The sequence below is a fragment of the Panthera onca genome, chromosome C2 (assembly GCF_046562875.1).
Source record: "Panthera onca isolate mPanOnc1 chromosome C2, mPanOnc1 haplotype 2, whole genome shotgun sequence".
NCBI lineage: Eukaryota > Metazoa > Chordata > Mammalia > Carnivora > Felidae > Panthera > Panthera onca.
In genome coordinates this window covers 143773409-143796544 of record NC_138347.1, presented here as the reverse complement: position 1 = coordinate 143796544, position 23136 = coordinate 143773409, and positions in this window count along the sequence as shown.

Here is a 23136-nt window from a genome sequence, read left to right as displayed (position 1 = left end):
TCGTCTATCTTGTGTTTTGTCCCCATGAATATTTTGGTCACCTTCTGGGAGACAATATGGGCAGATGATCACCTCCTGGACAGTGGACACTTGGCCTCTCCACCAGGACCTCAGAGGCAGGCAAGGGCAACGGCTAGGGCTTGGGGCTGGTTCCAGAACGGTTGAGGGTCGTATCTTCAGCACTGTCTGCCTCGCTCTGGGCCTTGCTGTGGCTGCCCCTGCTAGCCTGGGCTCCCAGCATCGGGTCCTCGGTCCCCCCAGGGTCGGAGTACATGCAGGGCCAGCTCCTCCAATCCTCCTCTTCCTCTTCCCTTCGTCCCCCTCTTTCTTACAGCCATGACACCCCAAATCTTTAACTCTATATTTACAGTGCCTAGCACACTGTCAGTCCTGATTCAATGATGCCCGATTGGCTGGTTGGTGGGTTGAATGAATACTTCGCTTCAGGCTCTTCACTCTTTTCCCATTTGGTTGTGGATTTTCTTGATTTTTCTGGAATCTAATCTAAACAGTAGTCCCTGGATGGATCCTCTGGGTATTTTACTCCAACTTTGAATGAGTCCAAACAGCAGTGGGAAAGCAAAGGTTCTGAAAAGCAAAGATGACTCAAGGGCCCAGCTTTTTCTCCACAAAGGCCGAACTACTAGCAGAAAATGCAGTTACCTTGACAAAGCTGAAAAGCAATTGATTTTTCAATTCAGTAAATTATGAAACATTTTTTTAAGCCAATGACAACACTAATTAACACCAAAGAAGATTAAGCAGGCACTCAAGTTTTCCACTAACTTTAATGAATTAGATGCATTGCCGGAACATTACTCAGCGCAGGAAGAATAACGGACAGAGACGTGGTCCCCATTCTGCTGAGCGTGGTAATGAGGTCTGCACCTCATTTGCAGGGGAAATATTCTTTAGTGAGCATCCACAAGTGACTGAGATAATGAATCTATGCCCAATTTTACTTCCAATTTTATTAATGGATTATTTTACAGACTAATGCAGTTATAAATTAGCTATTCAACGGCACACAACGGAATTCATGAACAAATCTGGTTTAAGTGCTTTCCTTGATTGCACTGCGTGTATGACATCTTTAAAACAGGGATTCTATTCTTAATTCACACCATCAATTAATGTTTGCACACATTGTATTAAGCAGTTCCCATTGCCAGGAGAACTCCCAGTTGTTTACTGGTAGGGATATATTAGCATTTGCCGGCATCTCTAACTACTAATCCGAAATTCCTGGGGAAAGGGGGAGAAAAGCTTTTTTTTTTCTTTAATTTGTGTTGTTGAATATCAAAATACTCTCAAGTTCATGATATACTAAGAGAAAAATGCAAGTTCAAAACAATATGAGTTGCACAATGCCCTTGTCATTTATTATCTAAAAGAGTCTAAAAGTATCCTAAACTTTTGGCCATGGTTATTTCCAGGCAATAGATTCCCTGGTGACTTATTTTATCCTTGCTTTCCTGTATTTGTGGATATTTTTATCCATTTGGACAATGATATATAGAGCCTTACATACATATGTACGCTAAAATACACTAAAAACATACAAAGCATTATATGGTTTCTAGGAGTCCTAATATTCAATAAACCCTTGTGTAAATGGACTATAAAAATCTATTGCATCCCAGAATGGAAGGTTAACCGTGACAAATGAATTTAATTGTATCACAAGTCTAAGCTACAACCGCACCTAAAAAGGAAGGGAAAAGGAGCTGAGCAACCATGAAAGGAGCTTCTGAAGATGGTACTTTGGGTACTGTAAGAATCAAGGCCAGAGAATTCTGCACAAACACCGTACTCCCGTTGCTAAATTTGTTTCTTGCAGGGCAGTGGATTAGCAGTGTGTACCAGGATTGATCAAGGAAGTAAGTACTGTCAGAAAAGAAGTGGAAGGCCAGAACGCGACTTAGATGGGAGTAGAATAGGAGATAGCAGTATAAATGTATGTGTATTTTAAGACATGTATGTTGATATATATTTAATATATATGTGTGTATTTTTTTAACTTTAACATCTATTTTAATATATATACATGCAGAAGGTTAGATGCAGAAATAAATACAGGTATGTGTGTGTACGCGGCTTAGTAGGGACACATAAAAGTGCTCACTCTGCCAGCTGACAGGGCCTGGAAGTAATGACACCCAGCAGCGAGGAACAAAACAGTGCCAAGGTCTTGGTCTCTAAAGGCCATTGTCCAAAGAAAAGAGCCAAGGCTGCCTGGAGAAAGGGCGGGGACAGGGCAAATGAACATCTCGTAGTTTCATAAATGAACAAATTCTCCCCTCCCCCAACACTCACACAAAAAGGAATTGAGCATGTCAGAAGGACGTAGGGGCCAACCTGACATCTCTCCCAGTGGCCAATGCTGGAACGTTTTTAGCAAGAAAATAAATAATTACAATATTGGGTTATAACACGAGGAATAAACTAAATATCCCTGACTACATATTGATGTAAATAAATGATTGAATAAATAAGTAAATGAAGGGGAAGGGGCAGATCTTCTATGCAAAAGAATTCCAATTAATAAATGTAGACACTCCCCCTGGTAGAAAGTGAAACTTAATTCCTCTTACCTTGAGCGTGAGCTGTACTTAACAGTGATTCACTTCCAGGCGCCTGAGTGGCTCAGTTGGTTAAGCGTCTGTCTCTTGGTTTTGGCTCAGGTCACGATCTCACGTTTTCTGAGTTTAAGCCCAGTGCTCCAGTATGACAGCACGGAGCCTGCTCGGGATTCTATTTCTCCCTCTCTCTCTGCCCCCTCCCCCCCGACCCCCCGCCCGCTTGCTCTGTCTCTCTCAAAATGAATAAACTTAAAAAAAAAGTTTTAAGCAAACAAACAAACAACAACAACAACAAAATCCCGTTATTTGCTTGCAATAAAAAGAGTATGGAAAGGGGAAGATGGTAACATTGCAGTGACAAAGCCTGGCACCCATCCCCTTAACCAAGTGATCAAAGTTAAGATCGCTGGTGACATGTTATACTGATATCATACTCTCCCTAATATAATGGGAGGTCACTTCACCTCTCTGGTTTTCTTCCTCCAAACTCAGTTCCCCAGTCTTGTTCTGCAAAAACTTGTCAGAAAACCCCAAACTGAGAGGTATCTCTTCAAAACTGTCGAGATTATAGACATCAAGGAAAGACTGAGAAACTCTCATGAATTGGAGAAAACTGGGGAGGCAGGAGAGCTAAATGCAACACGGTATTCAGGATTAGATCTGGGAATAGAAAAAGGCATTTAGTGTAAAACTGGTAAAATTGGAATAAAGTCTGTAGCTGAGTGAATAGCATTAATTTCTTGTTTTTGTTAAATGTGTCGAGGTTAGATGTTCACATTGGAAGAAGACGGGTGAAGGACATTTGGGGCTTTGTGTATTTTTGCAAATTTTCTATAAATCTAAAATGACTCTGAAATTTAAAAAAGATTTCAAATCTTTCCTAGGATTTTATAACTGTTCTAATTATTTCTGCTATTGAAAGAAATGGTTCGTTAATAATCTCTATCTTGTATTTCACTATTTAGCAGCAGTAGATGAAGACTCGGGCTGCCTGCATTTGAATCCTCCTCATTATATGTGACCTCAGACAAGTCGTTTAATGTTTCCGTGCCTCAGTTTCTCCATCTGTAAAATGAGATTAATGATGTATCTTAGGGATAACGGAGGATTAAATGAGATAACACTCAAACAGTAGAGCTCCTCTAAAATGTGCCAGAAATAACCTGAAAAAAATCAGTTTCCCCCCACACAATTCTTTTACTTATGAGTCAGAAAATGAGCACAAAAGTCAGAGATGGATAAAAAGAGATGTAATTAACCCATATTTGTTAAGTCCCAGTGGGTACCAGAAGGAGAACCAATTTAAGTAAAGCAAACATTCATTTCACTCTCTTTCTGCCTTTTAAAGGTAATTTTTCTCTTGAATGTGAACAAAAAGTTTCCTAAGTTACTGTTTCTTCCATTTTTTTGTCGTTCTATACTGTTTCTGGATCAGAGGGCCCAAACACCGGAATGTTACCTGTGAGATCCCTTGCCCAGCCAGATGCAAGAAATATTTAGGACTTATTATGAATAAACAATTATATTTTTCTAATATTCCTACTGTTGCAAAACTCAGGAGTGTTCCTGCAAAGCTGACTGCATAACCCTTGGACGTTTTACCTTTGGGCCCCATTAGTCACAATTATTACTAAGCAGGATTAAATTACTAAGCAGAGTTGAGATTTCATTTTTTTAAAGGTTTTATTTACTTAATATTTAAGTAATCTCTACACCCAACATGGGGCTCAAACTCACGACCCCGAGATCAAGTCACTTGCTTTTCTGCCTGAGCCAGCCAGGTGCCTCAATATTTCATTTTTTTAAAAGACTGCATTTGCTAGTATCTGACTGAAAGAAATACTTATGAAAATATTCTGCCTTTTGTATCTCACTGGCAACAAATGGAGAAGTTTTCAAGAATTCCCTTTATTTAGGACAGTGGTTCTCCAATTTTAGCCTGCATGAGAATCCCGTGTAGTGCTTATGACATCACAGATTGCCAGGTCTACCTCTGGACTTTAAAATTCAGGAGATCTGGGGTTGGAACCTGAGAACTGTATTTTTTTTTTAAGTTTATTTATTCATTTTGAAAGAGAGAGAAAGCACAAGTGGGGGAAGGCTAGAGAGAGGGGGGAGAGAGACAGAGACAGAGACAGAGAGAGAGAGAATCCCAAGTGAGCTCCACGCTGGCCATACAGAGCCCAACATGGGGCTTGAACTCATGAACCGTGAGATCATGACTTGAGCTCAAGTCAGATGCTTAACAGACTGAGCCACGCAGGTACGCTGACAATTACATTTCTAATAACCTTCCAGGTGATGCTGATGCTGACCACACTTTGGGAACCACTATCTTTGGTTTGAAAGGACTAGCATGTTTTAGGACTTATTTTACCTAATGGCCAATGGGAATATGGCTAAAACCATGGGATGAAAAAGGGATGAATTCAGTGTCCTCGTGAGCCCACAGACATGGAATCACCTGTCATTGTTTTCTCCGGTGCTCTCAACAGTGACACTACCTTTTTTTTTTAATGTTTATTTATTTTTGAGAGAGAGAGAGAGACCGTGAGCAGAGGAAGGGCAGAGAAAGAGGGGGAGACAGACTCTGAAGCAGGCTCCAGGCTCCGAGCTGTCAGCACAGAGCCCAACGTGGGGCCCAAACTCATGAACCGTGAGATCATGACCTGAGCCGAAGTCGGACGCTTAACCGACTGAGCCACCCGGGCGCCCTTACCGCTTTTTATTGTTTCTCGAGGCTTCTCGTGCAAAAAGATGTTTGGCTGCTTATCTGCTGGGATGGAATAGGCTCCCTCAAATGTTTTCTTTGAGGAATGCCAAGGGGCGTGTCTCTAGTTCAGCGGTTCTCAAATTTTATGGTGCATGACAAGCACCTGGTGAGCTTATTTAAAAAGCATGTTTCTGGGCCCCACCCAAGAAATGTTGATTTATTAGATAATAATAACAGCAAGCATTTATTATGCATTTACCTGTGCCAGGCACTATCATAAGCACTTTACTTGTATGAACTGATTTAACCCTCGCAACAACTGTATGAGGTAGCTGCTATTGTGATTCCTATTTCGCAGATGAGGAAATTGAGGCTCAGAGTGGTCGATATCTAGTTAACTAGTTGTTAACTACTTAGTAGCAGAGCCTGGATGTGCACCCAGCAGTTGGCTCCCAAGTCCCTGACCCGCTATGACACTCCCACGTCTTGTCTGGTGAGGCTCCTTAATCTGAGTCCCCCAAAGGGAACCCTAGATGTAGGCAATTTATTGGACCGATGGTTCCAGAGGCAGAAACAAGTAAGCAAGAAAGCGAGGGAGGGGAAACTGCGCATCAATGAGCTGGTTGTTGCCACGGGTAGCCAGGGCTCAGTCTCACTGGGGCCCCTCAAAAGGACCATGAAGAAGATGCGTTAGAATTGCCCCACCGAAGGGTGGAGAAGCTGGGGTACTTACTCTGATGACTTTCCCCTTCTTGGTTGCGGGTCGTCTTACTGAGCATGAATTCCCTGTCACTGGCATACTGCTCTGAAGCCAGAGAAAGCCCACGGGCAGAAGAGTGGAGAGATCAAGGCAGGGAACCATCCATCAACGCTGCAGGCAAACTCTGAGGCGGGTCAGAGGGATTTGGGGCAGAGCTTTGACGGGAACCTGCATTTTAATGTACTGTTCAGGGGCGCCTGGGTGGCTCAGTCGGTTAAGCGTCCAACTTCAGCTCAGGTCACGATCTCACAGTCCGTGAGTTCGAGCCCCGCGTCGGGCTCTGGGCTGCCGGCTCAGAGCCTGGAACCTGCTTCCGATTCTGTGTCTCCCTCTCTCTCTGCCCCTCCCCCGTTCATGCTGTATCTCTCTCTGTCTCAAAAAAATAAATAAAAACGTTAAAAAAAAAAAGTACTGTTCACGTGGCTCAGGGAACACACTTTGAGAAGCATGTTTTAAATTTGCAGGTGACCTTGGGCTGCCCCAGTATGGCAGCTCAGGCCATGACAACAGGGTTCTAAATGATATGAAACTGAAAATGTTCCCATTTCTCTTTTCATCCCCAGCCCACAAAACTGTACCCTAAGAAGTGAACCAAACAAGACCAGTAATTCATTAAGATCGCACAAGGCAGTCGGATCCTGCCTCCTGTCCGAGACCGACGGGTGGTGCAACCAACCAGAAACAGCCCTGTCTCACCAATCATGAGAACGTTAAAGTTCTCTGGATGGATGAGGAAGGGGCAGAAGTTTCTGTGCTTGCTTTCACTGTCGGGGTTTCGCCTTTCAAATATGTTTAAACATTTGTCACTGCCTCTCTCACCAACAAAATTGAACTCAGAACCCGAATCGTTGGGAGGATAGAAGGTGAAGCTTAAGAGGCATCTGAAAGGCATGTATTTAACTCGTCTCCCATGGCACTTGCTGTCTCCTGTTTAAACAGCACAGCACTAAGCAGGCAGTGAGAAAGAACTAGAAGCAGGGATATCAGAGCCGAATGGAGGATGTAGAAAAGCTTCCATTTCCGGGCCTGCAAACTCAGAGGCCATCATAGGCCAGACAGTTATCATGACTGGGTATAAATCCAACTATGAAAATACAATAGACTGGGGACGCCCGTGGCAACGAGAGAATGCACACTCTTTCTCATTTTCAGTAATGCTGGGTTGGCCAAAAGTCAACAAACAAAAAACACTTTGGGGCTCGTGTTTGCACACTACTAATACATGCCTATTTAATTTCACTTATTCCCCTTTAGTTGAGAGGAGATGGTTTCCTGGGATCACTCAGGGACTTACGTTCAGCGGATACATGCTGCTAAGGCCATGCTTGTTCTAATTGGTCAGGGCCCAGCTGTAAGTATTCTTAAGTATTTGACTATGACCTCTGAGTTCATGCAACTAGCATACCAAAGAACTGAAAATATACCCACACTCTCCTCTGTCGTCTGCCCTTAAAAACTTACCTTTTCCATTCATAATATGGAAAAATAAATACACAGAAAAAAATTTTAAATGAATAATAAATGCATAGATAAGTGTATTTGTGAAATAAGAGGTGCAAGGGACCTTAGCTTCTATGACAAATTCATTAGAAGAGGCACCTGGCTGGCCCAGCCAGTAGAACCTGATCTCAGGGTCATGAATTTGAGCCCCACGTTGAGCATAAAGATTACTTTTAAAAATCATTTATTGGAGCAGTGCCCGGGTGGCTCAGTTGGTTAAGCATCTGACTCTTGATTTCAGCTCAGGTCATGATCTCGTGGGTTCAAGCCCCACATCAGGCTTTGCACTGACAACACAGAGCCTTCTTGGGATTCTCTCTCTCGCCCTTCCTCTCTGCCCCTCCCCCCTTATGCCCTCCCTCTCTCTTTCTCTCAAAAAAAATATAAATAGATAAATAAACTTAAAAAAATTTATTGGAAGGGCATATACTTCAGCAGGATACAATTAATGATCTAAACCTTTGTTGATCTTCCTTTCGTTGACAGTTACATTCTCAGCAGAACACCTGTACTTGTGCTGTCATTAGGGATACATAAAAACATGTTGAGAAAAGCCCCTCCTTTTTACCTTAAGTTTTTTAAACGTATGTTTATAAGTACAAACTCTTGCTGTGTTTGCTCTCGAGGAGCTTCAGTAAAAATCTCCATGTTTTGGCAACAGTCACCAGTTAAACACAAGCCAGTAGGTTGCACCACCAGGAGGTGAGCTTTAGGAGGTAGGAATATTTTTTGTTTTGTCTACCTCCATATCCCCAGGCACCTAGAATCATGCCCGTCACGAAGATGCTCAGCGCTCCGGCTTTGGTCTCATTTGCTCATTGGTGGTGGATATCAGCGGCCTGGAAGATTTACATTCTGAAATATTTTAGGGTTCTAAAACTTTTGTTATGCAGAGGACCTGTATCTCCCGAGGCTGATTAATGAGGGAGGTACACGAGGGAACGGTCAAGTACAAGGGAGCGTCTGGAAAGGTTTCAGTAAATAGCAGAGGTTGATGGCAGAGTTTGAAGGGATAAGGGTTAGTGGTCGAGGTAATGGGACACCAAGAGAGATGGGCATGCTGAACATACATGCAGTGATTCAGGGTGAAGAAGTGACAGAACAGGGGATCAAAAGTAGGATTTCCTCAGGCAGGCAGCACAAGGCAGAGGGGAAGAAAAATAAGACTAGGGGGTGAGGGAGAGGAGTAATTGGCAGAGTCATGGCAGAAAAGCCATCCTGCCAAGAGTTCCTGGTGTCTCTCTCAGCTTTGCTAGTCCAGAGTGCTCTACATACAGGGACTGCAAAGTGTTGGCTAGGTAATGTAGAATTAAGCTTAAAAATACCCTATAGGGTGCCTGGCTGGCTCAGACAGTATAGCAATTGATCTTGATCTCGAGGTCATGAGTTTGAGTCCCGCATTGGGTAGAATTGACTTTTAAAAATATCCCGTAAAAAATACCCTATAAGGGAGATATTGCACTACACCCTAGAAATATGGGTTGGAACAGCCAGGGAAAAAGACACCTGGCCAGAGGGATGGCTTTATGGACCAAGAAGCAGCTGCCCGAAGCGTGAAGGGAGCCCACATGAAAGAAGTATGTGAGTGATGGATAGCTCTTCTAAACTGCCTATAAAGGCGACCTGGGGAATATTTGCTCCCAGAAACAGGATCCTGAATGACTGTTTACGTTACATTACATTACTCTTTTTTCCAACAAATATGCCCATAGAAGTTAGATTAGGCATTACTTTTTTTTTTTAACTATACCATAAAGATATTCTCTAAAGCTTTGTATCAGTGTAATTAGGCAAAGGAAAACAGGTCTTATGGAAGGCTCAAATAACTTTTGATCCCATTAGAGCTACTGGGAGATTTGCAGAGCAAAGCCAGAGAAGGTTAATGCCTAACCAGGACTTAATTTATGATCTGAGTGTACAAACCTCTTTCAAGACCGTACAGCTGACTAATGAATTTATTAGGGAGATTAATGCTTATTATCTACCATTTCAAGCTGTGCTGGTATGTGCTAACTTGATTCTTATACCTTGGAACATGCCGAGACGTCCCCAAGTGCAACTGACCGACGGGTGTGTTCCCCGAGCCCAGTGCTCCCGCTGTTTAAGGTGGGGGATTGAGAGGAGTCAGTCCCCACTCCTGTGTTGACTTCTGTGCCTTGAAACCCATTTCCATGGGGCTGGCACCCTCCCCCCCGCCCCAACACACACACAACAGCCTTGCTCAGGGCTGGCCTTGAGTAGGTGCAAGCAATGTACCTGCTGCCAGTAATTGTTGCCACCCCCTGGCAGCCAAGTGGCCTTATGGAAGGTAGAGATTTCTTTACCATCGCCAGTCGTCTTCGGCCTCCTCCCCACTCCCGCCTCATGCACATGCGCAAGTGAACCATGCTGTATATCCAGATGGAAATAACCTCATCAAAGCAGAAATTCTCAAGGCAGGTCTAATCACCTGCTTCATCCCCAGAGTCACATCTACAAGGGTTCAGTAAGGTCTCCCTTGTCAGGTATCGCTTCTCCTTTGACTCAAAGTCACATGAAAACAGCCAGCGGTTTAATAAAGAAAGACTGAATCGACACGATGGGGTGAAAACCGTATGCATTTGGTCTTTACGTTTTGCCTAGACCAGGTAACTCTTATGGCTTGGTTGATCAGCCCAAGTGAATTCAAGCCTACTGATATTATCAAGAAGCACAGCATATCTCTCAAGGACCAGCTCCCCACTCCTCGAATTGTCTAAGAACCTCAGGGACTTACTCAAACCAAAGTTGGGGAGAGAGCTGAAAAGTACCACAGGGTCTCCTACCACTGTTGCTTTGATTGCCATGTGAGGCTACAATGAGAATTCAGCACAGGTTAAGGGCTTATCCCCATGGAACTGCCCCCCACTTCAGATGCCAGTCACCAAGCGGCTGTTGAGTCTGATCCCACACAGGCTAAGGGACATTTATCCCCTATGACAGTGAGACTCTTACCGGTCCAATGATGCCTGAGCCAGTAGAGCCCCAACTCAGGATTGAGTCAAGATTACAGCTCTTTTAATTAACCTTCATGTGCTTCACATAATTCCTAAGGTGTGCCCCTACTCCTGGCTATCTGACCCAGCCGTATGCTGTGCCACTAGTCACCCTCCCCGAGACCCTCTCCCACTTCTTTCTGCCGTGGACATAGGTTACCGTTCCCGACATTCTATTCCCTCATGGGGAGTTCCTTTTTGAGGCTTTTATCTGATGGCAGCTGTCAGTGGACCTCTCAACTAAAGAGAGATTCTCAAGGTGTTGAATCTCAAAAAGTAAGAACTGGGGCTTCTCAATCTGTCTTGTTGCCTACAAACTTTTCCTACCTTTCCCTTGGAGGACAGCTCTGTAAGGGGCGAGGGTCCCAGAGCAATGGACACCTCTCGCCTTCCTTTGCTCCTAAGAATTCCTGAAAAGAGACTCTTCCCTGAGCACTAAAAAACTGGCTATTTTTCACTGCCCTGTCCCCACTCCCTCTCAAAATAACAAAAAAAAAAAAAAAAAAGAAGAAGAAGAAGAAGAAGAAGAAGAAGAAGAAGAAGAAGAATATAGTTTCTGTTCTGCCAGGCATCCCATCAAGAACAATCTGTAGCAATTTCTGGCTCCTTCTGCTAAAGAATTATTGTTGAGGGTTAAGGGGTAGACAAGAGGTCTTAGCTGAGGGAGTCACCTTTCTTCTGCTATGGTCTGGATTTTTCTTCTTCAGGGCTCTAATTGTCTTCTGTCTGTTCACTCTACAACAACCTAATACTCAGATCTGTTCATGCATTTACAGTTTGAATTTTATGATCTTTGTCTTGCTTTCTTCACAAATGGGAACCTGTACATGTGCTCTGGAAATTTGGGCTGCTATTCTACTCATTGTCCTCTGTCTGCAAGGTGCTGCAAGTCTGCTCTTTAACCTGGGCAGGGGTCAGTGTTATGGACTAAAGATTTGTGTCCCCACAAACTTCATATGTTGAAATCCTACCCTCTACCCACCTCCTCCCAGATGATGGCATTAGGAGGTGGGGCCTTTGGGAGGTAATAAGGATTAGATGAAGTCTTGAGGATGAAGCCCGCATGATGAGATTAGAGTCCCTGTAAGAGTCAGGAGGAACTTGCTTCCTTTCTCTGCTCTCTGCCAGGTGAGGATACTATGAGAAGTCAGCCAACCGCAACCCAGAAGAGGGCTCTGACCAGTACCCGACTGTGCTGGCACCCTGTAGCAAACTTCTAGCACCAGAACTGGGACAAATAAACTTCTGTTGTTTATAAACCACTCATCTACGGTACTCTGTTACAAGCAACCCAAACTAAGACAGTAATCTCATTTAGTGTGCTGTATTCACGTCTGCAGGAAGGTGGGAGAGATCTTTATTCGGCTGCCTTTGACATGAAGAGTTATTTCCTGGTTGAAGTCTGAGTTGAGAATAGGTTTCTCCCCTGGAAAGGCAAGAATGAGAATACTATGACACTTCCTATACAACACCACTCAACAGGAGCTCTGGCTCCTTCAGTTCAAGGTGCATATCTGTTGAAACATCTCATGCACTGTGTCATGCGGTTTTGCAAACTTATGTTGGTTTTATCACTGGCAACTTAGGCACTCTTTCCAAATCTGGGAGTGGAAGGAGTCATCCATTCAACGGAACCCAGGGTCCAGGCTGTCACCAGGGTCTTAAAGTATCTTTCAACACACACATACGGTCTGCATATTGAATATGCAGGAATATTCCTGAAGTCCAAAAAGAAATTTGTGCACTCCCATTTTCCTTGAATCATGATCTATCTCTTGCTATTTCACTCTTATATGTATGTATATAGAAATAGAAATAGAAATAGAAATAGAAATAGAAATAGAAATAGAAATAGAAATATATATATTTTAGAAAGAAGGGCAGAGGGAGAGAGAGAGAATCTTAAGTAGGCTCCACCGTCAGTGCTGAGCCTGATGTGGGGCTGGATCCTATGACCTACGGATCATGACCTGAGCCAAAATCAAGAGTCAGATGCTAAACTGACTTAGCCATCCAGGCACCCTACTATTTCACTCTTAATAAAGACATGAACCCAGATAAGTAATTCTCTACTTCGAGAAAAATAATAGCAAGTACAAAGATCAATAAATGAAAACCAGCAGTGAATAGGAAAATTCACTTCTTATGTTTCTCCTTTACACTCATGCTACTCCCACACTCACAACACTTCTGACACCAGAGGTGTGGATTTTTTTTTTTTCCTCCCTGAAAATACCAAGTAATTCTCTATGAGACCAGCTGGGTGTCCTACAAGCCAACTCAATTCTGACACTAACTGGAGTTAAGGCAGACCGCACAGGTTAAGGGCTTAGGCCCATGAGTCTGCCCCCTGCTTCAGATGTTAATCACCAAGTGGTAGGTCCTCAGGTTACCCACAACTTATGTTCAACTTGGCTGCAAATCAGAGGTTCCCATGACCCTCCCCTTGGATTCAACTATTTGCAAGAACAGCTCGCAAAATGTACAGAAACACATTTACCGTTTATTCTACAACATAAGGTATGATTAAAGGATACAAATGAAAAGCCACATGAAGAGATACATAAGGTGAGTTCTGGAAGGGTCCCAATCACACAAGCCTCTGTCCTTATGCAGTTGGGGACCCTACCAGCGTGTAGATGTGTTCACCAAGCAGGAAGCTCTCCAAATCCCATACTTTGGCATTTTTTATGGAGGTTTCGTCATGTAGACGTGAGGGATTATTAATCCCTTTCCCAGCCCTCCTCCCACTCTCCGGAGTGGGGGCAGGGCTAAAAGTTCCAAGTTTCTAATCACGGCTTGGTCTTTCTGGTGGCCAGCCCCTATCCTGGATCCCCGCCAACAGTCACCTCATTGGAAAAAAAAGATGCTCTTATCACCCAGGAAACTACAAGGGATTTAGAAGCTCTGTGCCAGGAACCAGAGGCAGAGACCAATGTATCTATAACTTTATATCTATATCTATATCTCTCTGTCTACTGTCTCTTATTTCATAGGCTCTTAACCTCAAAGTCAGGGAAATGATTGGGAATGGCAGGGACTGTAGCACCCGGGGGTACTCACTAGCCCGTTCCAGCTGATCGTTGTCAAACAGGGAAAGTATCATTTCCCTATTTTTAAATTTTGGCTGAAATTTTATAAAAACACTGGGTAGTCCAAACTAAACATGTCTGCAGACCAGATCTAGCTGGAAGTCTTCAAGTTTGGAACCTGAGATGGGAAACAATCACATCTGGGAAGCACAGCTAGTTACCCAGTTATGGTAAAGTAAGCTGTAGGCCACTGAATTCGCTTTGCAATTGTTTCCCGAGACACCAACCAGAACCTCCCAGCATCCTGGGCACTGAAATTCATCTGAGATACTTCTTTGTCTTGAGGAATAGGTCACTCGTATTATGAAAAGCAACGTGTGTCGCTTTTATCATCTCCTAGCTGTAGGAGACAGAAAAGAATTGTATTCTTTCCCTTGGTCCAGGGAGAAAAAGATTCAGAGAACAGTTTGGCTCGGTCTGAATCAGAATTTCTAATTTGGAAGCAGCTAGGTGATAATGGATGGATCGTGTTCACTGGTAATTTCCCCCCTGCATATGGAGGAGAAGGTGCAACAGTGCCTACATGGTGAAAGAAAATGATGACATGAAAATGGAAGAGGTATTCAATTACAGGATATTAGCAAATATCCGGGACGCTGGTATCATGTAGTCAAAACAACTGGATGAATCGCTGAAACTGTCAGCTTCTGGATATATGGCTGGCATACAAATACCAAGAGGGTGCTCTTTCCACTTACAGATGCAATGCCTTTCCCTTCTTTTCTTCATTCTTTCACCCAACAAAGGATTCCAGAGTCCCTCAGTTTGGTACTCCTGTACTCTGAACAAGATACCCGTGAAGACCAGTATACCCCTACCTATCATAGCTCCCGAGTGCCAGACCATTCTTACTCATCCTCTAAACTAAGTAACATCCCAGGGGCTCATATTTGGAGGACATGTATAATGCTCATGTTGTCTAATTGTAATTGAATACGTTGCACACTGAGAAATCTGGCTGGCACCTTGCTTGCAATGGCCCCAACGATGAGCACAGTCCAAAGTTACATTTAAAAAATGCATAGAAAGAAAAGCCACAGGGCGTCTCGGTGACTCAATTGGTTAAGCGTCTGACTCTTGATCTCATCTCAGGTCTTGATCTCATCTCAGGTCTTGATCTCAGGGTCATGACTTCAAGCCCCACATTAGGCTCTGCACTGAGTGCAAAGCCTACAGAAAGAAAGAAAAAGAAAGAAAGAAAGAAAGAAAGAAAGAAAGAAAGAAAGAAAGAAAGAAAGAGGGAGGAGGGAGGGAGGGAGAGAGAGAGAAAGAAAGACAGAAAGAAAGAAAGGGAACCCAGATTAAATAAGGAAGAAGGAAGTGGGCATGAATTAGCACAACAGAGTTTGACTTATCAAGCGGGAAAAGACAATTTAATTATTCTTGAATGCTTAAAAATAATGCTAATGGGTACATCAAACTAGGTAAACAAAACATGTGATCTCACAGTGCTTTAATTAATGGATACAGATTTTAATTAGACCGTCAATTATCTGTAGGCAAATGAGTGTTGGGAAATTACTTGTTTTCTTTAATCTCCCAAATTTGTATTCTTGGAGTCATATTTGAATCAACCCTATGTCCAAAAATATCAAGATACCAAAGTCTGCTCCTTGTTACCTTCTCATGCTTTTCAGATCTACCCTTCCCTCACTCTCTCTGCTAACATCCTAGCCCAGTGCTTCCTAAATTTCAAATATATGGGCAAATCTTGTGGAGATTTTGTTAAAATATATATTCTAGTTGTCCCAGAGTTCCACCCTTGAGTAGCCTACACTTTCCTCCCCACCCTACCCTCAATTCTAGCCACCCCACCCTCTAACCTCTAACTATATTGGTCCTGCAGGTAAATCTGTCTCTCCCAGCCCCTCCTGTAGGCCACTGGCAGATAAATGTTTCTTGGGTACAGCCCCGGTGGTTTCAGGAAGGGATCAATCAACTTCCCTTAAAGGGAAAGAGATGCAGGCATTCCAACAGTTTCTGGGGGGAAGTATTGACTAGTTGACTTTTCTGGAATAGCTCTATTGACCCAGTAAACATGCAGTCTCCCCCTAATCTCCCCCATTCTCTGGGCAGTCTTTGTGATCTCCGCTGCAGTAGCATACCAAAGGGTTCTCTGTTTCCACTTTAAAACCCTTACCTGAGAATGGCCCAAAGCACCCCCCCTTTTTTTGGGGGGGGAGGGGGTTATACTCAGCACAAAAAGGAAGTGTGATAGAAATTCTAAAGGACATCATGGGGATCAGATTCAAGTATCTAATCTTAAGGCAATACACTCCAGTCCCAAAGCCCTGTATAACTTACTTAGAAGATGATCTGATTTTCCTTTCGAAATCAAACTTCCATTTTGATGAGCATCGTCTTATTTCTAGTGTCCCAGGAGCTGTTTCCCCACTAACTAGGCCCAGATAGAAACCTTTCAGACACCCTACATTCTCCCACTAAGTTCTGCTTCCCAGTTAGCCAGGGTGGTGGTGGGGGTGAGGAGCCGTTTCACGGCCATGGCCAAATGGTAGACACAACAAATGATGTCATCCTTCCTGAGCCAGCTTTGCCCACTTGGGAGCGTTTTGTGATCCAGGTGAGATCTACCTCTCCATATACAGAAAATGGTTGGTCCACATATATGAAATGGCCATAACAATTCTTTAACCACAAAATCTCTGTAATGTACATAAAACCCACCTGAGCGAACATTAATTAGGGCCAACTTATCTACCAGACGTAGCAGGCACAATGTCTAAGGCCCATGATACCTTTAGGGGACTGTAAAAATGTTTTCATTTTAATTTCTTTTAAAATAAGAAGAGAAACTAGCTATAATAATATGAATGTAATAATAAGTTCAGCCTGGATTGCATTAATCTTTATGTGAATGTCGTCATAAAATAGAATTCTTCTGTGTCTTTTATGAAGGAAAGAAGCCCATAAAGATGAAAGTGTCGAGGGCCCCTGAAAGTCCCGTTGGAGCCCTTTCTGTAATAAGAGGGTCATTCTGTCTGAATTTATCCAAAGCCCTGTGGCTGACTATAAAGGTCTTCCACAATCTGGCCTCGCTCCACATGTATAACTTATTATTAATTTTCCTCTGCTTGGGCCCTCCGTGCTAGCCAATCTTTTCCTTTTCCAACCATTATTTCGGTGACAGCCCCGGGTCACATTTTCTTTTGTTAGTGTGTCTTTATTCACTTCTCCTTCCACATCTGGAAAGCTCTCCACTCCACTACTACAGACCCTACCCCCTTTTAATCCCACCTTTTTTTCACGAGTCCTTCCCTGACTGCAACCCCCGGCATTTATCTGTATTCCGAGCTCCGGCAGAGTTAATTTGCCGTACGTGCCGGGACACAGGTAGCCCCAAGTGGGAACATTCACTCATTTCTCCAAAGAGAAACCACCCCATCCAAAAGAAAGCGATTTGGCCAACTTAAATTCATCAGTTTTTGGTGATGTAGCTAAAATAGTCAGGTGTTTGCTTACCATGTTTAATTTACTCACGTAAACAACACAGAAGTTTTTAAAATAGCTTTTTGTGTAAAATCCTACCTTGATTTGGAAATACTTCCTTTTGGCCTTATCTCACATTTCATGAGACAGTTTTATTTAAAACTTCATTGCAACTGAATTTCTTAGTCATCACTAGGGATACATTTTGAGTCATTAATTGCAGTGTCTAGATGATATCATCTTTCCTTCAAGCTAAGCCTTCACTTCCAAATAAGTCCTTTCTGAAATCCCTTCTGGGGCTATTTCTAGAAAATATATTCCAAGCTACAGGTAGCTCTTCACATCATAGTACATCGCTTACATGTGCGATTTCCTCATTGGAATCACTGAATCGCTTTAAAAAATTAAAAAAAAAAAAGTGATCTTGTTTTAAATTCACTTCTCTATAATAAACAGCCAACGTTTAGGAGGCAAGAGAGGAATAATTACTACACCTTTATTGAATCTCTGCATTGCTTTTAAAACAGCTTCACCACTTCATAATCTGTAAATTTCAACCCAGTATTGATTTAAGTGGTTCCAGATTAATATACAATTTCCCATGAATACTTACTGTTCAGAATGAAATCATTGAGACAGAGACCCATGACAAAGGCTTATAAGGGCTAGAATTTAAAACCACTCATCCCTTTGTTGTAACATAGTCTAGGGGATAAAAATTTGCTGTTTTGAGCCTATATATGGGTCCCAACATCTGTCTTTTCCCTTCCATCCCCAAACCGATTGTTTTTCTTTCCACTTTTTGTGATGGAAATTCTTAAATATATACAAAACATAGACAGTAGCCTAATAAATCAAATGTACCTATAACCCATCTTTAACAATAATCAATATATTTCCAAACTTATTTCACCTATAACCCACCCAGTCCCCCCACTCCTGCTTATTTTGAGGCAAATTCCACACATTGTATCACTTCATTTGTTAATATCTTAATGCTCCCCTAACATGACACCATTTTCTAAGCTTGGGCAAATTAACAAGAATCCCTTAATATAATCAAATATCCAGTGTTCGCATTTTTGTTTTACATACTGTATTTACACTTTATTTATTTCATTCTGGATCAAAATAATGCCCATGTATTGTGATTGCTTGATTTGTTTCATTTCTCAACCTATAGATTCCTCCAACATCTTCCTCTTATTTTTTCTCCTTGCAGTTTTTCTGTAGAAGCAACTTGAGTGGTTTGACCTGAACTCTCCCACAGTCTGAATTTTGTTACTACATCCCTGTGGTGTCCTTTAACACGTTTCTCTATGCCTTGTAGCTCCCATAAATGCATAGTCAGCTCAGGAGGCTTAATCAGGTTTAGATTCAATTATTGTTATTTTGGCAAAATTGTGCCATAGATAGATAGTGCTGTGTATTTCTCCTGGGAGGTATGGAATGTCTGGCTTTCTCTCTTTTTGTGATGTTATCAACTCTTAATAATCATTGCCTACATCTAGTAATTCAAAAGGTAGTAGTCTAACTCTATCACTCATTCTTTATTTATTAGCTGCAATTTTTCTGTAAAAAGTAACTTCCTATATCAACTATTTGGTCATTTTTTGCTCAGTAAAGGTAGGATAAACATTTTATTTTTTTATTTGCCATTTAAAAAAATAATAAGGAAGCAGTCCTCTAGTATCTCTAGAGGGATTCAGTTAGTAGATTTGATGTTCTTTAAGTATTGTAATGAACTTGTGGATTTAAACATATCTGAGAGTTTTAACTTACTACTGATGCTTAATTTGCTATATCTTTGGAGATTTAGTGTGACATTTGCTTTTTTAAGACAATTCTGGTAGTTTTTTTTTTTTTTTGTAATTTAACTTTATTTTTTGTTTTTTAAAATTTACATCCAAATTAGTCTATAGTGAAGCAATGATTTCTGGAGTAGATTCCTTAATGCCCCTTACCCATTTAGCCCATCCCTCCTCCCACAACCCCTCCAGCAACCCTCAGTTTGTTCTCCATATTTATGAGTCTCTTCTGTTTTGTCCCCCTCCCTGTTTTTATATTATGTTTGTTTCCCTTCCCTTATGTTCATCTGTTTTGTCTCTTAAAGTCCTCATATGAGTGAAGTCATATGGTTTTTGTCTTTCTCTGACTGACTAATTTCACTTAGCGTAATACCCTCCAGTTCCATCCATGTAGTTGCAAATGGCAAGATTTCATTCTTTTTGATTGCCGAGTAATACTCCATTGTGTATATATATACCACATCTTCTTTATCCATTCATCCGTCGATGGACATTTGGGCTCTTTCCATACTTTGGCTATTGTTGATAGTGCTGCTATAAACATGGGGGTACATGTGTCCCTTCGAAACAGCACACCTGTATCCCTTGGATAAATGCCTAGTAGTGCAATTGCTGGGTCGTAGGGTAGTTCTATTTTTAGTTTTTTGAGGAATCTCCATACTGTTTTCCAGAGTGGCTGCACCATTTTTTTTTTTTTTTTTTGACAATGCTGGTAGTCTTTACAACTACCCTGCTTTATGGCAAGACAAAATGCCATAGGTTCATTCTGCATCTGGAAATGTACATATTCCTGATTGGAATTAGTGATTTTCCAAGGCATCATAGTCAAAGTGCTAAGGTATCCATTGGTAATGGGTTGATCACTGTTGCTAGGCCTTTTCAGTGGACAGACCTAAGAAATATAAACTTCTTTTAAATCAGCTTTATTGAGGTGTAACTAATATACAACAAAATTCACACATTTGAAGCATACAGGTAAAGACTTTTGGCAAAGTTTACACTTATGCAAGCATCACTCCAATCAAGATACAGAAAATTTCCATCATTCTCTAAAAAAAATCCCCTGTACTCTCTTCCCTCTTTCTCTCAGGCAATCACTGATCTGACCCATATCACTATACATTGGTTTTGACTCCTATAGAAGTTCATATAAACACAAACAGTATATACTCTTTTGATTACGCTCTTCTGTTCAGTGTATTTTTGAGATTCATCCATGATGCATCAACAATGCATTCATTTTTATTGCCAAGTAGTACTCCAATGTATAACTGTATTATAATTTGCTTTTCTATTTACCTGTTGATGTTACCTTCGATTTGTTTCCAGTTTGGGACTATTATGAATAAAGCTGTGCATATAAATCTATTACTGATCATATATTTTCATTTCTCTTTGATAAATACCTAGAAATACAATTGCTGGATGATTTGGCAAATGCATAAAGTTCTAACTTCATAAGATATTTGAAATTCTTTCCAAAGTACTGTTTTCTAACACTCCTAATTAAAAAAAAAAATTCTGAGCCTTTCAGTCACTCCATATTCGTGCCAACATTTCATATTATCAGATGTTGGCATCGGATTTTAGCTATTATGCTCAGGATGAAGAAAATCTCATAGCGGTTTTAATTTTCATTTCTTTTATGAACACTTTAACATGTGCCATTTGGCCACATATATGTTTGTGTCAGTGTGTGAAGTCTCTGTTTAAGGTCTTTGATGCTTTTTAAAATAGTGATGAACTAATTTGCTAATTTTTGAATAATGTGCCAGGACTAGGAGTTACAGGGAATAGAAAAAAGTTGATTTATGTAAATCATCAGATTGTATAATTTCCTTACTTAAAACTGACCAATTTCTTACCTCATTAGAATAAAAACCAGACAACAAACACCTGGAAAAAAGAAAGCTTTTTTTAAAATTACATTTGTTTTGACTTGACTGTTTTTCAGTTGGGTGTTTGTCTCTTATGACTGAATGGTGAAAGTTCTTTATATATTCTGTATACAAATCCTCTGTCAGATATAGGTATTGTGAATATTTTCTCCATCCCTATGGTTTACTTTTTCTTTTCTTTTTTTTTTTTTTTTAAATTTTGAAGTTTATTTATTTATTTATTTTGAGAGAGACAGAGACAGGGTGAGCAGGGGAGGGGGCAGAGAGAGAGGGAGAGAGAGAAAATCCCAAGCAAGCTCTGCACTGTCAGCACAGAGCCTGACGCAGGGCTTTAACCCATGTACCATGAGATCATGACCTGAGCCAAAGTCAGAGGCTTAACAGACTGAGCCACCCAGGTGCCCCACCAGCAGGATTTGTTAAAAAGACAATCTTTTCTGCCATTGAATTGTATTACTCCCTTTATCAAAAATCAGTCAACCATAGGACTTTCTGTTTTGTTCCATCGGTGTATGTATCTTTACGTACCATTACACTAATAACAGGTTTTATAGTGAGCGTTGAGATCATTTGGTATAACTTCTCTGCATTGGGGTTCAGTTAGATAGAACCATTTGCAGATCATATGTCATTAATAAGGATTTGTTACAGGGATTTGATTGTGAGCAGTTGTGCTAGCTGGTTGAACAATCTCTGTAAGACTGTTATCTAAGTCTCAGACACTGGAGCTTGGAGTCCGAGGGCAGGCAGGCAGTCAGGAAAGGAAGACAGACGTAAAGTTGGAATCCGCGAACATGAGTTAGAACTCTAGGTCAGTTCTCACCGCCTACAATCTTCATAGACGTGGCCCAGGATTCAGAGAAGCCACAGGAAGACCCAGGAGAAGGTGCAGGGCTGGCTGCTGCCCACGCCAACCACACAATCCGGCGGATAAACGACAGTGTGCGCTCGCTACAAAACATGCCTACCCCCACCTTCCGACATGCCTGCTGCTTGGCTTCTGCTCTCCAGATCTTACACACAAAAAATGTCCGTGAGGCCCTGGAAACATACAGTGAAGGGAATTCTGGGGCATGTAGTTCAGCACAGCCAAGTTGACACATTGCAAAGCCATCACCTCATCCTACTTGTTATCTTCCAATTTTTTTTTTCTATGATTTTTAGATCCTTTGCGTTTTCACGTAAATTTTAGAATACGCTTGTGATTACCTTAAAAAAAACAAAACTGCTGGTTTTGGAAACGCATTGACTTTATAGGACAATTTAGGGACACTGGACTTCTTCCAATCCACAGATAATGTCCTTTGATGTATTTAAATCTTCCTTAATTTTTCTCAACAATGCTTAGTAGTTTTCAATGTAAAGGTTTTCCACATCTGTCAATAAATGTATCCCGAAGTAATTTATCATTTGATGCTATTGTAAATACTGTAAATAATGTATTTTAAAATTCATTTTCTAATTATTTGTTGCCAGCATGTACAAATTCAGTTGACCTTGTATCTTAAAACCTTGATAAATTCCAATATTAATTCTAGTATTTTTAAAATTTTTAAAAAATATTTTATTTATTTTTGATAGAGAGAGAGACAGAGCACAAGTGGGGGAGGGGCAGAGAGAGTAGGAGACACAGAATCCGAAGCAGGCTCCAGGCTCTGAGCTGTCAGCACAGAGCCCGACTCGGGGCTAGAACTCACAGACTGCGAGATCATGACCTGAGCCAAAGTAGAACGCTTAACCGACTGAGCCACCCTGGCGCCCCTAATTCTAGTATTTTTAATAGCTTGCCTTGGATTTTCTATGTAAATAGTCATGGTGCAAGCTGACATTATACTTATTTATTTATTTATTTATCTAAAAGTAGCCTCCACGCCTGAGATGGGGCTCCAACTCATGACCCTGAGATCAAAAGTCACAAGCTCTACTGGGCCAACTGCCCCCAAATTTTTATTTCTTGCATTATGTTTCTGGCTAGAACCTCCCATCCTATGTTGACTAGAAATGGTAGGAATGGACAGCTTTTGCTTTGCTTCCAATCTTAGAGGGAAAGCATTTACTCTTTCATCATTAAGTATATTATTAGCTGTAGGCTTTTTAAATAATCTGGTTTTGGATTTAGGAATTTGTCTTTGATTTTGAATTTACTGAGAGATCTTATCATGAAAGAATATTTTTTGGAAGTGATCAATGCACGAATTTTTTTTTAAGTTTATTTATTTATTTTGAGAGAGAGAACACGAGAGGAGGGGGGACAGACAGAGAAGGAGAGAGAGAGAGAATCCCAAGCAGGTTTCACACCATCAGTGCAGAGACCGACACAGG